Raw genomic sequence first — 18997 nt, forward strand, 5'->3', positions numbered from 1 at the left:
AAGTAATATCTTAGAATGGAAGCAAGCATGATTGAATGAAAACCAGTAGTAATTGCATTAATCCATCAAGACACAGCAGAGCTCCTCACCCCCAACCATGGGGTTTAGAGACTCATGCCGTGGGAAGTACACAAAGAAATGTGTAAAGTGTCATGAGGTACAGATACAATGTCAAAAGATCCTATTAATAGTGAACTAGTAACCTAGGGTATACAGAAATGAGTAAATGACGTAAAAATCCACTTCTGGGTCCACTTAGTGTATGCCTGGGCTGAGCATTGAAGCTTTCGTGTGTAGAGACTTCTTCTGGAGTTAAACTCCAGCTTTCATGCCAGTTTGGGCGTTTAACTCCAATTTTTATGCCAGTTCCAGCGTTAAACGCTGGGAATTCTGAGGGTGATTTTGAACGCCGGTTTGGGCCATCAAATCTTCGGCAAAGTATGAACTATCATATATTTCTGGAAAGCCCAGGATGTCTACTTTCCAATGCCGTTGAGAGCGCGCCAATTGGGCTTCTGTAGCTCCAGAAAATCCACTTCGAGTGCAGGGAGGTCAGAATCCAACAGCATTTGCAGTCCTTTTCAGTCTCTGAATCAGATTTTTGCTCAGGACCCTCAATTTCAGCCAGAAAATACCTGAAATCACAGAAAAACACACAAACTCATAGTAAAGTCCAGAAAAGTGAATTTTAACTAAAAACTAATAAATATATACTAAAAACTAACTAGATCATACTAAAAACATACTAAAAACAATGCCAAAAAGCGTATAAATTATCCGCTCATCACAACACCAAACTTAAATTGTTGCTTGTCCCCAAGCAACTGAAAATCAAAGTAGGATGAAAAGAAGAGAATATACTATAGACTCCAAAATATTAGGGAAACTTAGCTCCAATTAGATGAGCGGGACTAGTAGCTTTTTGCTTCCGAACAGTTTTGGCATCTCACTTTATCCTTTGAAGATCAGAATGATTGGCATCTATAGGAACTCAGAACTCAGATAGTGTTATTGATTCTCCTAGTTAAGTATAATGATTCTTGAACATAGCTAGTATATGAGTCTTGGCTGTGGCCCAAAGCACTCTGTCTTCCAGTATTACCACCGAATACATACATGCCACAGACACATATTTGGGTGAACCATTTTCAGATTGTGACCCAGCTTTGCTAAAGTCCCCAATTAGAGGTGTCCAGGGTTCTTAAGCACACTCCTTTTGCCTTGGATCACAACTTTATTTCTTTCTTTTTTTTTCCTTTTTTTCTTCTCTCCCCTTTTTTTTCGTTTTTTTTTTCTTTTTGAATCACTGCTTTTTCTTGCTTCAAGAATCAATCTAATGATTTTTCAGATCCTCAATAACAGTTCTCTTTTTCCCTCATTCTTTCAAGAGCCAACAATTTTAACATTCTCACAACAACAAATTCAAAAGACATATGCACTGTTCAAGCATTCATTCGGAAAACAAAAATATTGTCACCACATCAAACTAATTCAGCTAGTTTCCAAGATAAATTCGAAATCCTGTACTTCTTGTTCTTTTGTGATTAAAGCATTTTTCATTTAAGAGAGGTGATGGATTCACAGGACATTCATAGCTTTAAGACATGAATTTTAAATTTTATTAATTATGAATTAAGAACAAGACTCAAAAATAGATATAAGATGAGACTAAAAAAATAGAAAACAAAAATTTAAATAGGCTCCTAATGATAGAGGTTTTCACAGAGTTAGGACTCAACAACCTTGATTTTGAGAAGTGGATGCTCCCTCAAATTGAGGGGAGAATTTTTGGCGTTTCAGTTCTTGAATTTCACGCCCCTGCTTCTCTTGTTCCTTCAGCAATTTGCAGAGCATGCAGTTCTGATTCTGTTGTTCTTCCTTAAGTTGCTCCATAGTTTCTTGCAACTTGGTGATAGATGCTTCTAGGCTGGCCCAGTAGCCAATTTTAGGAAATTCAGGGAGGAACTCCTGCGCCCTCCTTTTGATAGAGTTGTCTTGCATTTGTCCTTCCATTGACTTCTTGGTGATTGGATGTTCAATGGGTATGAATTCATCTACTCCCATCTTTACCCCAGCCTCTTTACAGAGCAAGGAGATCAAGCTTGGGTAAGCCAGTTTGGCTTCAGTGGATTTCTTATTTACAATTGTGTAGATCTCACAAGCAATCACATGATGAACTTCTACTTCTTTTCCAAGCATAATGCAATGAATCATCACTGCTCTCTTGATAGTGACCTCAGAACGGTTGCTAGTGGGCAATATGGAACGCCCAATAAAGTCTAGCCAACCTCTTGCAATTGGTTTGAGGTCTCCCCTCTTGAGTTGGTTTGGGACACCCTTTGAATTGGTTATCCACTTAGTTCCAGGGAGGCATATGTCCTCTAGAACTTGATCTAACCCTTTATCTGCTCTCACCATTCTCCTATTAAAGGATTCAGGATCATCTTGCAGTTGAGGTAATTTGAAGATTTCTCTTATTTTGTCCAGATGGAAGTAGATAACTTTCCCTCTGACCATGGTTCTGTAAGTATGGTAGGCAGTTCCAGTCATTCTCTGCTTATCTGTTAGCCACAGATTTGAGTAGAATTCCTGAACCATATTTCTTCCAACCTTTATCTCAGGATTGGTTAGAACTTCCCATCCTCTGTTTCAAATTTGCTCTTGGATTCCCGGATATTCATCTTCTTTCAGATCAAATTTAACTTCCGGGATCACTGACCTCAGACCCATTATTTTGTGATAATGGTCTTCATGTTCTTTGGTTAAGAACTTCTCTTGATTCCAAAGATTCTTTGGATTATTCTCTTTCTTTCCTCTTAAATTGGTTTGTTTTCCCTTAGGAGCCATGATCTTGATGAATCTTGGCTTAGTGATCACGGAAAAGCACACCAAACTTAGAGGTTTGCTTGTCCTCAAGCAAAAGAAAGGAAAGAAGAGAGAGAGGAGAAGAGCAAATTCGAATGGTGTGGGGGAAAGAGGAGGCCGAACGTGTTTTATAAGGGGGGGAAGGAGATTTCGAAAAATTTGAAAGGAGATTTGGAAAGATATGGAGAGAATTTGAGAGAAGGGTGAGTTTTTGAATAAGATTTGGGATTGATTTGAGAGAGATTTGAAGAATGATTTTGATTTTGAAGATTTGAAAGTGAATGATGAAAGGTTGAGATGTGTTTATGTAGAAAAGTATGGGTAAGAAGAGGAAAGTTTGAAAAAAATTGGATCGGAAAGCAAAATCTTGGTCCCCCACCTTTTCGGCGTTAAACGCCCAGAATGGCATCCATTCTGGCGTTTAACGCCCATTTGCTGGCCAATGTGGGCGTTTAACGCCCAGCCAGGTGCCCTGGCTGGCGTTAAACGCCAGAATCCCCTTTGTCACTGGGCGTTTTGCTAAACGCCCAGGATGCTGCACACCTGGCGTTAAACGCCCAGAATGGTGCCCATTCTGGCGTTTAACGCCCAAAATGCCCCTTACTGGCATTTTTTCGCCAGTAAGCTCTTTTTCTCTGCTTTTTGCATTGAATCCTTCTGTAACTCTGTGAATTCCTTCAATTTTGATAATTGCCTCTGTAGAAATAAAACATATAACCTGTTAATGACTGGGTTGCCTCCCAGCAAGCGCTTCTTTATTGTCTTTAGCTGGACCTTTACTGAGGATCATTCAAGTCTCAGTTTTGAGCATTCTTGCTCAAAATTGTTTTCAAGATAATGCTTGATCCTCTGTCCATTAACAATGAACTTTTTGTCAGACTCAGTATCCTGGAGCTCAACATATCCGTATGGTGATACTCCTGTAATCACATACGGACCCCGCCACCGGGATTTAAGTTTTCCTGGGAACAATTTGAGCCTAGAGTTGAAGAGCAGAACTTTTTGTCCTGGCTCAAAGACTCTGGATGACAATTTCTTGTCATGCCACTTCTTTGCCTTTTCCTTATAAATTTTTGCATTTTCAAAGGCATTGAGTATGAACTCCTCTAGCTCATTTAGTTGGAGCAATCTTTTTTCACCAGCTAATTGAGCATCCATGTTTAGGAGCCTGGTTGCCCAGTAGGCTTTATGTTCCAGTTCCACGGGCAGATGACAGGCCTTCCCATACACCAGTTGGTATGGGGAGGTTCCTATAGGAGTCTTGAATGCTGTTCTGTATGCCCATAGAGCATCATCCAAACTCTTTGCCCAATCCTTTCTTCGGGCTATCACAGTCCGTTCTAGGATTCTTTTTAGCTCTCTGTTAGAGACTTCAGCTTGCCCATTTGTCTGTGGATGATACGGAGTTGCCACTTTGTGGCTAACTCCATATCTGACCATAGCAGAGTATAGCTGTCTATTGTAGAAATGAGTGCCCCCGTCACTGATTAGTACTCTGGGCACACCAAACCTGCTGAAGATGTGTTTCTGGAGGAATTTCAGCACGGTCTTGGTATCATTAGTGGGTGTAGCAATTGCTTCTACCCACTTAGATACATAGTCCACTGCCACCAGAATGTAAGTGTTTGAGTATGATGGTGGGAATGGACCCATGAAGTCAATTCCCCATACATCGAACAATTCAATCTCTAATATCCCTTGTTGAGGCATGGCATATCCGTGAGGCAAGTTACCAGCTCTTTGGCAACTGTCACAGTTACGCACAAAATCTCGGGCATCTTTATAGAGAGTAGGCCAGTAGAAGCCACATTGGAGGACTTTAGTGGCTGTTCGCTCACTTCCAAAATGTCCTCCATACTGTGATCCATGGCAGTGCCATAGGATCCTTTGTGCTTCTTCTCTGGGTACACATCTTCGGATCATTGATGAATGAATTTTTGATGGTATAGAATTTCACAAATGAATTCTCGTTGAAAGTATAGTTTCTAAACCAACAATAATCCTCTCATACAAAAGATTGTTTGTCACAAGTAACAAACCCCTAATTTTATAAACCGAAGTATTCAAACCTCGGGTCGTTCTCCCTAGGAATTACAATAAAGTGTCTTGTTATTGGTTATGAGTTATTTTGGGGTTTTGGATAAGAAACATGAAAGATAAATGGCAAGAAAGTAAACTAATGGCTAAAAAGGTCTTGGCAAGGGTTGGTGGTCAAGGATCTCTATCCTAATCACTAACCACAATATGAGAATTGGCAAGGATTAATCTCATTAAATCATCCTCTAACTAGTAGTAAAGGAAAGTCAAATGAGCTATATCAATCCTAGTCCATAAGTCCTAACTCTCCACTAATTCAATTAGTGAGAACTAGAGTCAATGGCTCCCAATCATCAATCACTTGGACATTAGTAACTCAAGAGGTCCTAAGTTACCTTTCCAAGCCAAGAGCATAAAATCCTACTCTAAAATCCAACCAAGCATTTCATCAAACACTTGGAAGGCATAAAAGGGAAACATAGTAAATCAACAACAAGAACAAAATCTAACAACAATTATTGAAAGGAATTAACAACACAAATCAAAAGGAACACAATTATTATGATTTACCTTGAATTGATTTGAAAGAGAAAGGAAGGAACAAACGTGGATCTACAATCAAAGTATAAGAACAACATAAAGGAAATTACAACACAAGAATAGAGGGAGATGAATGTAACAACAAAGAATTGAAAGGTAGAAGTAGAAGAAAGCAAAGATTAAAACCTAGATCTAAGAACTAATCCTAATCCTAATCCTAATTCTAGAGAGAAGTGAGAGCTTCTCTCTCTAGAAACTACTTCTAAAACTTAACTATGCTAAAACTAAACTAATGGTAACTAACATGTCCATCCCTCTTCAATCCTTGGCTTAAATAGGATCAGAAATGAGTTGGATTGGGCCCACAAGGCTTGTAAATTCGCTAGCCACGAGTTTGCATGAAGTGAACCACGTGCACCAACGGTGCGTGCGCGTATTATGCACGTGCGCGCCACCATACGTGTAGCAACTATGGCAAATCTTATATCGTTTCGAAGCCCCAGATGTTAGCTTTCTAACCCAACTGGAACCGCATCATTTGGACCTCTGTAGCTCAAGTTATGGTCGTTTAAGTGCGAAGAGGTCGGCTTGACAGCTTTCCGGTTCTTTCATTTCTTCATGAGTTCTCCAACTTTTCATGCTTTCTTTCTTCATTCCCTTGATCCAATCTTTGCCTCCTAAACCTTAAATCACTTAACAAACATATCAAGGCATCTAATGAAATCAAGGAGAATTAGATTTAGCTATTTTAAGTCCTAAAAAGCATGTTTTCACTCTTAAGCGCAATTAAGGGAGAAGTTATAAAACCATGCTATTTCATTGAATAAATGTGGGTAAAAGGTGATAAAATCCCCTAAAATCAATACAAGATAAACCGTCAAAATGGGGTTTGTCAATCATTCCGTCTGCACATCTCTTAAAGAGATATGGCTCATCCCATAGGTAGTACTTGGCATCTGAAATTAATTTCTTTCTTTGCACTCTACTGTACTCCTGGGGTACGAATCTCACAGCTTTATAATTTGCAATATCGGCAAACCATGGAGCTTCCTGAATGGCAAAGAGTTGCTCATCTGGGAAAGTCTCAGAGATCTCAGTAGAAGGGAGGGACGCCCCAGCTACTGGTTCTATTCGGGACAGATGATCAGCTACTTGGTTCTCTGTCCCTTTTCTGTCTCTTATTTCTATATCAAACTCTTGCAGAAGCAACACCCATCTTATAAGCCTGGGTTTTGAATCCTGCTTTGTGAGTAAGTATTTAAGAGCAGCATGGTCAGTGTACACAATCACTTTGGATCCCACTAGATAGGATCTAAACTTGTCAATGGCATAGACCACTGCAAGTAATTCTTTTTCTGTGGTTGTGTAGTTCTTCTGTGCATCATTTAGAACACGGTTGGCATAATAAATGACGTGCAGAAGCTTGTTATGCCTCTGTCCCAACACTACACCAATGGCATGGTCACTGGCATCACACATTAGTTCAAATGGCAATGTCCAGTCTGGTGCAGAGATGACTGGTGCTGTGACCAGCTTGGCTTTCAAGGTCTCAAATGCCTGCATGCACTGTGTGTCAAACACAAATGGTGTGTCAGCAGCCAGCAGATTACTCAGAGGTTTTGCAATTTTCGAAAAATCCTTTATAAACCTTTTGTAGAATCCTGCATGCCCCAGAAAGCTTCTGATTGCCTTAACATTGGCAGGTGGTGGCAATTTTTCAATTATCTCTACCTTTGCCTTATCCACCTCTATTCCCCTGCTTGAAATTTTGTGTCCAAGGACAATTCCTTCAGTCACCATAAAGTGACATTTCTCCCAGCTTAAAACCAGGTTAGTCTCTTGGCACCTTTTCAGGACAAGTGCTAGGTGATTAAGACAGGAGCTGAATGAGTCTCCATATACTGAGAAGTCATCCATGAAGACTTCCAGGAATTTCTCAACCATATCAGAGAAGATGGATAACATGCATCTCTGAAAGGTTGCAGGAGCATTACACAGACCAAAAGGCATTCTCCTGTAGGCAAACACGCCAGAATAAGTGAATGCTGTTTTCTCTTGGTCCTGAGGATCTACTGCAATTGGGTTGTAACCCTGAATAGCCATCCAAAAAGCAGTAATAATCATGACCAGCTAGTCTTTCTAGCATTTGGTCTATGAATGGTAAAGGAAAATGATCCTTTCTGGTGGCTGTATTGAGCCTTCTATAGTCAATACACATACGCCACCCTGTGACTGTTCTTGTAGGAACCAGTTCATTTTTTTCATTATGAACCACTGTCATGCCTCCCTTTTTGGGGACAACTTGTACAGGGCTCACCCAAAGGCTATCAGAAATAGGATAAATAATCCCAGCCTCTAGTAATTTAGTGACCTCTTTCTGCACCACCTCCTTCATGGCTAGATTTAGCCTCCTCTGTGGTTGGACCACTGGTTTGGCATTATCCTCCAACAGGATCTTGTGCATGCATCTAGCTGGGCTAATGCCCTTAAGATCACTTATGGACCACCCAAGAGCTGTCTTGTGTGTCCTTAGCACTTGAATCAGTGCTTCCTCTTCCTGTGGATTTAAAGCAGAGCTTATAATCACTGGAAAAGTGTCACCCTCTCCCAGAAATGCATACTTCAGGGATGGTGGTAGTGGTTTGAGTTCAGGTTTGGGAGGCTTATCCTCCTCCTGAAGAATTTTCGAAAATTCCTTTGTTTCCTCTGGTTCTTCTTGATCAGGTTGAGCATCCTTGAAGATGTCCTCAAGCTCTGATTCTAGGCTTTCAGTCATATTGATCTCTTCTACTAGAGAGTCAATAATGTCAGCGCCCATGCAGTCATTTGGTGTGTCTGGATGCTGCATAGCTTTTACAGCATTCAACTTGAACTCATCCTCATTGACTCTCAGGGTTACTTCCCCTTTTTGTACATCAATGAGAGTTCGTCCAGTTGCTAGGAAAGGTCTTCCTAGAATGAGAGTTGCACTCTTGTGCTCCTCCATTTCCAGCACCACAAAGTCAGTTGGAAAGGCAAATGGCCCAACCTTGACAATCATGTCCTCTATTATGCCTGATGGATGTTTAATGGAGCTATCAGCAAGTTGGAGGCATATCCGGGTTGGTTTGACTTCTTCAGTCAACCCAAGCTTTCTGATAGTGGATGCAGGTATTAGATTGATACTTGCTCCAAGGTCATACAGGGCTGTCTTGGTGCAAGCACCTTCTAATGTGCATGGTATCATAAAGCTTCCTGGATCTTGAAGCTTTTCTGGTAAGCTTTTCAAAATGACTGCACTGCATTCTTCAGTGAGAAATACTTTTTCAGTTTCTCTACAATCCTTCTTATGACTTAAGATCTCTTTCATGAACTTAGCATAAGAAGGTATTTGCTCAAGTGCCTCTGCAAACGGAATCTTTATTTCAAGAGTCCTTAGATAGTCTGCAAAGCGGGCAAATTGCTTATCCTGTTCCGCTTGGCGGAGTTTCTGAGGATAAGGAATCTTGGCTTTATATTATTCAACCTTAGTTGCTGCAGGTTTATTCCTTACAGAAGTGGTTGAAGAAGCCTTTTTAGAGGGATTACTATCAGCACTCTCAGGTGTCTGGTTCCCCTTTTGCGTTTGAACGCCAGGATTGGGTGGAAAATGGGCGTTTAACGCCAACTTTCCCCCTTTTCTGGCGTTTGAACGCCAGAACTGGGTAGGGAATGGGCGTTTAACGCCAGCTTTCCCTCCTTTTCTGGCGTTTGAATGCCAATAGCATTCCTCTCTGGGCTCTTACTATCCTCAGAGGGATTTTGGATAGTGGTTTGGTTATCCTCTGTCAATTGTTCCTTATTTGGATTTCTGCTACTTTGAGCAGTGTTATTCAATGTCTTCCCACTCCTCAGTTGAACTGCTTGACATTCTTCTGTTATCTGTTTAGATATCTGCTGTTTTGCTTGATTCAACTGCAGTTCTATGTTCTTGTTAGCAACTTTAGTTTCATGGAGCATCTCTTTAAATTCTGCTAACTGTTCTGTCATCAGGAGCAATTGTTGATTAAGCTCAATCATCTGTTCTTGAGGATTAGGATCAGTGGCTACTGCCATGACTTCCCCTTTTGGAGAGAACTCATTGCTAGAGTACAAATATTGGTTTCTAGCAACAGCGTCTATGAGCTCTTGAGCCTCTTCAATTGTCTTCCTCATGTGTATAGATCTACCAGCTGAGTGGTCTAAAGACATCTGAGCTTTTTTTGTAAGCCCATAGTAGAAGATGTCTAACTGTACCCACTCTGAAAACATTTCAGAGGGGCATTTTCTTAGCATACCTCTATACCTCTCCCAGGCATTATAAAGGGATTCATTATCCTCTTGTTTAAAGCCTTGGATGTCCAGCCTTAGCTGTGTCATCCTCTTTGGAGGGTAAAAGTGATTCAGGAATTTGTCTGATAACTGTTTCCATGTCTTTATGCTTGCTGTAGGTTGGTTATTCAACCACCTCTTAGCTTGATCTTTTACAGCAAATGGAAACAGTAATAGTCTGTAGACATCCTGATCCACCTCTTTATCACGTACTGTGTCAGCAATTTGTAAGAACTGTGCCAGAAACTCAGTAGGCTCTTCCTGTGGAAGACCGGAATACTGGCAATTTTGCTGCACTATAATAATGAGTTGAGGATTTAGCTCAAAGCTGCTTGCTTTGATGGGAGGTGTACAGATGCTACTCCCATATGCAGCTGTAATGGGGTTAGCATATGACCCCAGAGTCCTTTTGGACTGTTCAACTCCACTTAGGTCCATGATGGATAAAGGGAAATAATATGGATTGCAAGTAGATAAATATATATATATATATATATTTTTTTTGAATTAACCGAAAAATAAAATAAAAACAAAGGGAAAATAAAAAAAATTCGAAAATTAAAAGAAAATAAGATCAAAGCAAATTGAAAACTGAATCAATTAGTTAATTAAAAAGATTTTGAGATTAGCAATTATAAAGATATGATTGAAAAAAAATTTTATAAAAAGATTTGATATTTTTTTGAAATAAGGGAAGAGAAAAACAACAAAATGACACCAAACTTAAAATATGAAACTAGACTCAACTAAAAGACTCTAAACCAATGAAAATAAAACAGTCCTAATCTAAGCAACAAGATAAGCCGTCAGTTGTCCAAACTCAACAATCCCCGGCAACGGCGCCAAAAACTTGGTGCACGAAATTGCAATCACACTTTTGCAACCCCGCACAACTAACCAGCAAGTGCACTGGGTCGTCCAAGTAATACCTTACGTGAGTAAGGGTCGATCCCACGGAGATTGTCGGCTTGAAGCAAGCTATGGTTATCTTGTAAATCTTAGTCAGGATATTAGTAATTATCAAGATTGATTGTGAAAAGTAAAAGAACATGAAATAAATACTTGTTTTGCAGTAATGGAGAATAGGTTGAGGTTTTGGAGATGCTCCTTCTTCTGAATCTCTGCTTTCCTACTGTCTTCTTCTTCAAGCACGCAAGGCTCCTTCCATGGCAAGCTGTATGCAAGGGTTTCACCGTTGTCAGTGGCTACCTCCCATCCTCTCAGTGGAAATGTTCAACACACCCTGTCACGGCACAGCTATCCATCTGTCGGTTCTCAATCAGGCCGGAATAGAATCCAGTGATTCTTTTGCGTCTGTCACTAACGCCCCGCCCTCAGGAGTTTGAAGCTCGTCACAGTCATTCAATCATTGAATCCTACTCAGAATACCACAGACAAGGTTTAGACCTTCCAGATTCTCTTGAATGCCGCCATCAGTTCTAGCTTATACCACGAAGATTCTGATTAAAGAATCCAAGAGATATCTACTTAATTGAAGGTAGAACGGAGGTGGTTGTCAGGTACACGTTCATAGTTGAGAATGATGATGAGTGTCACGGATCATCTCATTCATCCGGTTTAAGAACAAGTAATATCTTAGAATGGAAGCAAGCATGATTGAATGAAAAATAGTAGTAATTGCATTAATCCATCAAGACACAGCAGAGCTCCTCACCCCCAACCATGGGGTTTAGAGACTCATGCCATGGGAAGTACACAAAGAAACGTGTAAAGTGTCATGAGGTACAGATACAATGTCAAAAGATCCTATTAATAGTGAACTAGTAACCTAGGGTATACAGAAATGAGTAAATGACGTAAAAATCCACTTCTAGGTCCACTTAGTGTATGCCTGGGCTGAGCATTGAAGCTTTCGTGTGTAGAGACTTCTTCTGGAGTTAAACGCTAGCTTTCATGCCAGTTTGGGCGTTTAACTCCAATTTTTATGCCAGTTCCAGCGTTAAACGCTGGGAATTCTGAGGGTGATTTTGAACACCGGTTTGGGCCATCAAATCTTGAGCAAAGTATGGACTATCATATATTGCTGGAAAGCCCAGGATGTCTACTTTCCAATACCGTTGAAAGCGCGCCAATTGGGATTCTGTAGCTCCAGAAAATCCACTTCGAGTGCAGGGAGATCAGAATCCAACAGCATCTGCAGTCCTTTTCAGTCTCTGAATCAGATATTTGCTCAGGACTCTCAATTTCAACCAGAAAATACCTGAAATCACAGAAAAACACACAAACTCATAGTAAAGTCCAGAAAAGTGAATTTTAACTAAAAACGAATAAAAATATACTAAAAACTAACTAGATCATACTAAAAACATACTAAAAATAATGCCAAAAAGCGTATAAATTATCTGCTCATCACTTGCCTTTGGAGTCTCTTTTCCATTGAGCTCCTTCCACACATATGTCCATTAGGACTTGGTCTAACCTTTGATTAAAGTTGACCCTTCTAGTGTAGGGGCGTTCATCTCCTTGCATCATGGGCAAATGAAACACCAACCTCACATTTTTCGGACTAAAATCTAAGTATTTCCCCCGAACCATTGTGAGATAATTCTTTGGATTCGGGTTCATACTTTGATCATGGTTCCTAGTGATCCATGCATTGGCATAGAACTCTTGAACCATTAAGATTCCGACTTGTTGCATGTGGTTGGTTAGGACTTCCCAACCTCTTCTTCGGATCTCATGTCGGATCTCCAGATACTCATTCTTCTTGAGCTTGAAAGGGACCTCAGGGATCACCTTCTTCTTTGCCACAACATCATAGAAGTGGTCTTGATGGCTCTTGGAGATGAATCTTTCCATCTCCCATGACTCAGAGGTGGAAGCTTTTGTCTTCCCTTTTCCTTTTCTAGAGGATTCTCCGGCCTTAGGTGCCATTGATGGTAGTGGAAAACAAAAAAGATTGTGCTTTGGCCACACCAAACTTAAAATATTGCTCGTCCTCGAGCAAGAGAAGAAAGAATAGAAGAAGAAGAAGAAGAGAATATGGTAGAGAGGGAGAGATGGAGGTTCGGCCAAGGAAAGAAGAGGGGGTTGTGTTGTGTGAAAATGAAGTAGAATGGAAGGGTATATATAGGGAGAGGGGAGAGTGAAGTTTCGGCCATATAGGGTGGGAATGGGTGGGAAAATGTTTTTGAATTTTTGAAGGTAGGTGGGGTTTATGGGGAAGAGTGGATGGATGTGAGTGGTGAAGGGGGTGATTGGGAAGAGGGATTGAGGTGATTGGTGAAGGGTTTTGGGAAGTGTGACATGGGGAAGAGTAAAATAGGATTAGGAGGTAAGGTGGGAATATGTTAGGTGGGGATCCTGTGGGGTCCACAGATCCTGAGGTGTCAAGGAATTCCATCCCTGCACCAAATAAGCATGTAAAATGCCTTTGCACACCATTCTGGCGTTTAAACGCCGAGTGGTGCATGTTCTGGGCGTTCAACGCCCATGTAAAGCATGTTTCTGGCGTTGAACGCCAGTTTCATGCTTGTTACTGGCGTTCAGTGCCAGTTTTTTTTCTCTAGGCACATTCCTGGCGTTCAGCGCCAGAATGTTGCTTGTTTCTGGCGTTCAGCGCCAGATTCATGCTCTGTTCTGGCGTTGAACGCCAGCCAGATGCATCTTACTGGCGTTGAACGCCAGCCTGTGCTTCCTCCAGGGTGCGAATTTTTTTCTGCTGTTTTTGCTTCTATTTTTAATTTTTATGATTTTTTTCGTGACTCCACATGATCATGTACCTAATAAAACACAAAATAACAATAAAATAAAATAAAATAAAAATTAGATAAATAAAATTAGGTTGCCTCCCAACAAGTGCTTCTTTAATGTCAATAGCTTGACAGTGGCTCTCATGGAGCCACAAAGGTGATCAGGTCAATGTTGTATAGTCCCAACACCAAACTTAGAGTTTGGATATGGGATCTTAACACCAAACTTAGAGTTTGACTGTGGGGGCTCTTCTTGACTCTGAACTGAGAGAAGCTCTTCATGCTTACTCTCTTTTGTCACAGAGGGATGGCCATGTGCCTTAAACACAAGGTAGTCCCCATTCAATTGAAGGACTAATTCACCTCTGTTGACATCTATCACAGCTCCTGCTGTGGCTAGGAAAGGTCTTCCAAGGATGATGCATTCATCCTCTTCCTTCCTAGTGTCTAAGATTATGAAATCAGCAGGGATGTAAAGGCCTTCAACCTTTACTAACATGTCCTCCACTATTCCATAAGCTTGTCTCAATGACTTGTCATCCAATTATAATGAGAACAAGGCAGGTTGTACCTCAATGTTCCCCAGCTTCTCCATTACAGATAGTGGCATAAGATTTATCCCTGACCCCAGATCACATAGAGCCTTTTCAAAGGTCATGGTGCCTATGGTACAAGGTATTAAGAACTTGCCAGGATCTTGTTTTTTTGAGGTAGAGTTTGCTGAATCCAGGTATCTAGTTCAATAACGAGCAAGGGAGGTTCACTTTCCCAAGTCTCATTACCAAACAACTTGGCATTCAGCTTCATGATAGCTCCTAAATATTAAGCAACTTGCTCTTCAGTCACATCTTCATCCTCTTCAGAGGAAGAATAGTCTTCAGAGCTCATGAATGGCAGAAGGAGATTTAATGGAATCTCTATGGTCTCTATATGAGCCTCGGATTCCTTTGGATCCTTAATAGGAAACTCCTTCTTGCTTTGAGGGACGTCCCAGGAGGTCTTCCTCACTAGGATTTTCGTCCTTCTCCTCCCTTGTGCATTCGGCCATATTGATTACATCAATGGCCTTTCACTCTCCTTTTGGATTCTCTTCTGTATTGCTTGGGAGAATACTGGGAGGAGTTTCAATGACTTTCTTACTCAGCTGGCCCACTTGTGCCTCCAGATTTCTAATGGAGGATCTTGTTTCACTCATGAAACTGAAAGTGGCCTTTGACAGATCAAAGACTAGATTGGCTAAATTAGAAGTGTTTTGTTCAAAATTCTCTGTCTGTTGCTGAGGAGATGATGGATAAGGCTTGCTATTGCTCAGCCTATTGTGTCCACCATTGTTAAGGCCTTGTTGAGGCTTTTATTGATCCTTCCATGAGAAATTTGGATGATTTCTCCATGATGAGTTATAGGAGTTTCTATAAGGTTCACCCATGTAATTAACCTCTGCCATGGCAGGGTTCTCAGGATCATAAGCTTCTTCAGAAGCTACCTCTTTAGTACTGTTGGATGCATGTTGCCATCCATTCATATTTTGAGAGATCATGTTGACCTGTTGAGTCAACACTTTGTTCTGAGCTAATATGGCATTCAGAGCATCAATTTCAAGAACTCCTTTCTTCTGAGGTATCCCATTATTCACGGAATTGCTCTCAGAGGTGTACATGAATTGGTTGTTTGCAAACATGTCAATGAGTTCTTGAGCCTCTTCAGGCGTTTTCTTTAGGTGAATAGATCCACTTGCAGAATGGTCCAATGACATTTTCAAAAATTCAGATAGACCATAATAGAATATATCTAATATGGTCCATTCTGAAAACATGTCAGATGGACATCTTTTGGTCAGCTGCTTGAATCTTTCCCAAGCTTCATAGAGGGATTTACCATCTTTTTGTTTGAAGGTTTGAACATCCACTCTCAGCTTGCTCAGCTTTTGAGGAGGAAAGAATTTATCCAAGAAGGCAGTGACCAGCTTATCCCAGGAGTCCAGGCTATCCTTAGGTTGTGAATCCAACCATATTCTAGCTCTGTCTCTTACAGCAAAAGGGAAAAGCATGAGTCTGTAGACTTCAGGATCAACTCCATTCGCCTTTACAGTCTCACAGATCTGCAAGAACTCAGTTAAAAACTGATAAGGATCTTCAGATGGAAGTCCATAAAACTTGCAGTTTTGTTGCATTAAGGCAACTAGCTGAGGTTTCAGCTCAAAATTATTGGCTCCAGTGGCAGGAATGGAGATGCTTCTTCCATCAAATTTGGATGTTGGCTTTGTGAAGTCACCAAGCATTCTCCTTGCATTATTATTATTTTCAGCTGCCATCTCCTTCTCTTGTTCTAATATTTCTGAAAGGTTACCTTTAGATTGTTGTAACTTAGCTTCTCTTAATTTTCTCTTCAGAGTCCTTTCAGGTTCTGGATCAATTTCAACAAGAGTGCCTTTTTCCTTGTTCCTGCTCATATGAAAGAGAAGAAAACAAGAAAAGAAAGAGGAATCCTCTATGTCACAATATAGAGATTCCTTTATGTTAGTAGAAAAAGAAAAGGGAGAAGAATGAAGAAGAGTGGGTTCGGATATTTAGATGGAGAGAGGTGAAGAGACGTGTTAGTAATTAAATAATTAAATAAAGTAAGAAAAGAGAGGGGAAATTTCGAAAATAATTTTGAAAAGGGGGTTAGTAATTTTCGAAAATTAGAAATAAGATAAGATTAAAATTAAAATTTAAAATAAAAAGAATTTTTGAAAAAGAGATGAGATATTTTCGAAAATTAGAGAGGGAAGAGTAGTTAGGTGGTTTTGAAAAAGACAAGAAATAAACAAAAAGTCAAAGAGTTAGTTGAAAAAGATATTAAAATCAAATTTGAAAAGATAAGAAGATAAGAGGTTAGATAAGATATTTTGAAATCAAATTTTGAAAAAGATAAAATTTTTGAAAAAAAAGATAAGATAAAAGATAAAAATATTTAATTCAAAAATTTGAAATTACTTACTTCACTAACAAGAAACTACAAGATAAGATTCTAGAACTTAAAGATTGAACCTTTCTTAACAAGAAAGTAACAAACTTCAAATTTTTGAATCAATCACATTAATTGTTATCTAATTTTCGAAACTATGATATAAAGATAAGAAAAAGATTTTGAAAAATATTTTGAAAAAGATTTTTGAGATTTTCGAAAAACAAAGATAAAATTGAAAAGATATGATTTTTGAAAAAGATTTTAAAAAGATAAGATTTTTTTTTTAAAATTGAAAATTTGACTTGACTTGTAAGAAACAACTAATTTTGAAAATTTTTGACTAAGTCAACTCAAATTTTTGAAAATTTGGAGAAAAATAAGGAAAAGATATTTGTTTGATTTTTGAAATTTTTAAAGATGAGAGAGAAAAACATAAAAATGACCCAAAATATGAAAATTTTGGATCAAACACATAATGCATGCAAGAACACTATGAATGTCAAGATGAACACCAAGAACACTTTGAAGATCATGATGAACATCAAGAACACATTTTTGAAAAATTTTTGATGCAAGGAAAACATGCAAGACACCAAACTTAGAAATCTTTAATGCTTGGAAAATATGAATGCAAAAATGCACATGAAAAACAACAAAAGACACAAAACAAGAAAACATCAAGATCAAACAAGAAGACTTACCAAGAACAACTTGAAGATCATGAAGAACACTATGAATGCATGAGATTTTTGAAAAATGCAAAAAATTTTAAAGCATGCAATTGACACCAAACTTAAAAGTTGACTCAAGACTCAAACAAGAAACACAAGATATTTTTGAATTTTATGATTTTATGAAAATTTTTTTGGATTTTTATTAATTTTTTTTTTGAAAATAAAGTTTGGAAAAACGAAAAAGAAAAGAAAAATTTTGAAAAAGATTTCGAAAGAAAAATTACCTAATCTGAGCAACAAGATGAACCGTCAGTTGTCCATACTCGAACAATCCCCGGCAACGGCGCCAAAAACTTGGTGGACGAAATTGTGATACAAGAGTTCCAGGCACTGTTAGAGAAGCTCACAACTCCGTTCAACTTAACCAGCAAGTGTACTGGGTCATCCAAGTAATACCTTACGCGAGTAAGGGTCGATCCCACAGAGATTGTTGGTATGAAGCAAGCTATGGTCACCTTGTAAATCTCAGTTAGGCAGATTAAATTGGTTTATGGATTTCGAAAATTAATAATAAATGGAAAATAAAAAGGGATAGAAATACTTATGTAACTCAATAGTGAGAATTTCAGATAGGTGTATGGAGATGCTGTGCTCCTCTTGAAACTCTACTTCACTACTCACTCTTCCTTCAATCCTTCTTACTCCTTTCCATGGCAAGCTGTATGTAGGGCATCACCATCATGGGTGGCTACTTTCAATCCTCTCGGGAAAATGATCCTATGCGTTGTCACTGCACGGCTAATCGTCTGGAGGCATCACCCATGGTTGATGGCTACATCCCGTCCTCTCAGTGAAAACGTTCCTATGCTCTGTCATAGCATGGCTAATCATCTGTCGGTTCTCAATCAGGTTGGAATAGAATCCATTGATTCTTTTGCGTCTGTCACTAACGCCCCGCCTTCAGGAGTTTGAAGCTCGTCACAGTCATTCAATACCGGAATCTTACTCGGAATACCACAGACAAGGTTAGACTTTCCGGATTCCCAGGATCCTACTTGGAATACCACAGACAAGGTTAGACTTTCCGGATCCTCATGAATGCCGCCATCTATCTAGCTTATACCACGAAGATTCTGTTGGGGAATCTAAGAGATATGCGCCCGGCCTAAGGTAGAACGGAAGTGGTTGTCAGTCACGTGCGTTCATAGGTGAGAATGATGATGAGTGTCACGGATCATCACATTCATCAAGTTAAGTATAACGTATATCTTGGAATAAGAATAAAAGAGAATTGAATAAAAAGTAATAGTGATTGTATTGAAACTTGAGGTACAGCAGAGCTCCACACCCTTAATCTATGGTGTGCAGAAACTCCACTGTTGAAAATACATAAGTGAAAGGTTCAGGCATGGCCAAATGGCCAGCCCCCTTGAGTGATCAAGAGACCGAATAATCAAAGGCTAAACAGTCAAGAGATTAAACTGTCAAAAGATGTCTAATACAATAGTAACTTATCCTATTTATACTAGACTAGCTACTAGGGTTTACATGAGTAAGTAATTGATGCATAAATCCACTTCCGGGGCCCACTTGGTGTATGCTTGGGCTGAGATTGATCTATCCACGAGCTGAGGCTTTTCTTGGAGTTGAACTCCAAGTTATGACGTGTTTTGGGCGTTCAACTCCGGATCATGACGTTTTTCTGGCGTTTAACTCCAGACAGCAGCATGTACTTGACGTTCAACGCCAAGTTACGTCGTCAATTTCCGAATAAAGCATGGACTATTATATATTGCTGGAAAGCTCTGGATGTCTACTTTCCAACGCCGTTGAGAGCGCGCCATTTGGAGTTCTGTAGCTCCGGAAAATTCATTTCGAGTGTAGGGAGGT

At 39.7% G+C, this 18997-nt stretch overlaps 1 non-coding gene across 1 annotated transcript; it reads left to right on the forward strand.

Annotated features, from left to right (window-relative positions):
• Positions 1-15295: 15295 nt before the first annotated feature.
• Positions 15296-15399, forward strand: LOC112704253 (small nucleolar RNA R71). Its single transcript, XR_003154888.1, has one exon. It is a non-coding gene; the product is annotated as a small nucleolar RNA R71 (small nucleolar RNA).
• The last annotated feature ends 3598 nt before the right edge of the window (positions 15400-18997 follow it).

This window comes from Arachis hypogaea, chromosome 7 (genome assembly GCF_003086295.3).
Source record: "Arachis hypogaea cultivar Tifrunner chromosome 7, arahy.Tifrunner.gnm2.J5K5, whole genome shotgun sequence".
Lineage (NCBI taxonomy): Eukaryota > Viridiplantae > Streptophyta > Magnoliopsida > Fabales > Fabaceae > Arachis > Arachis hypogaea.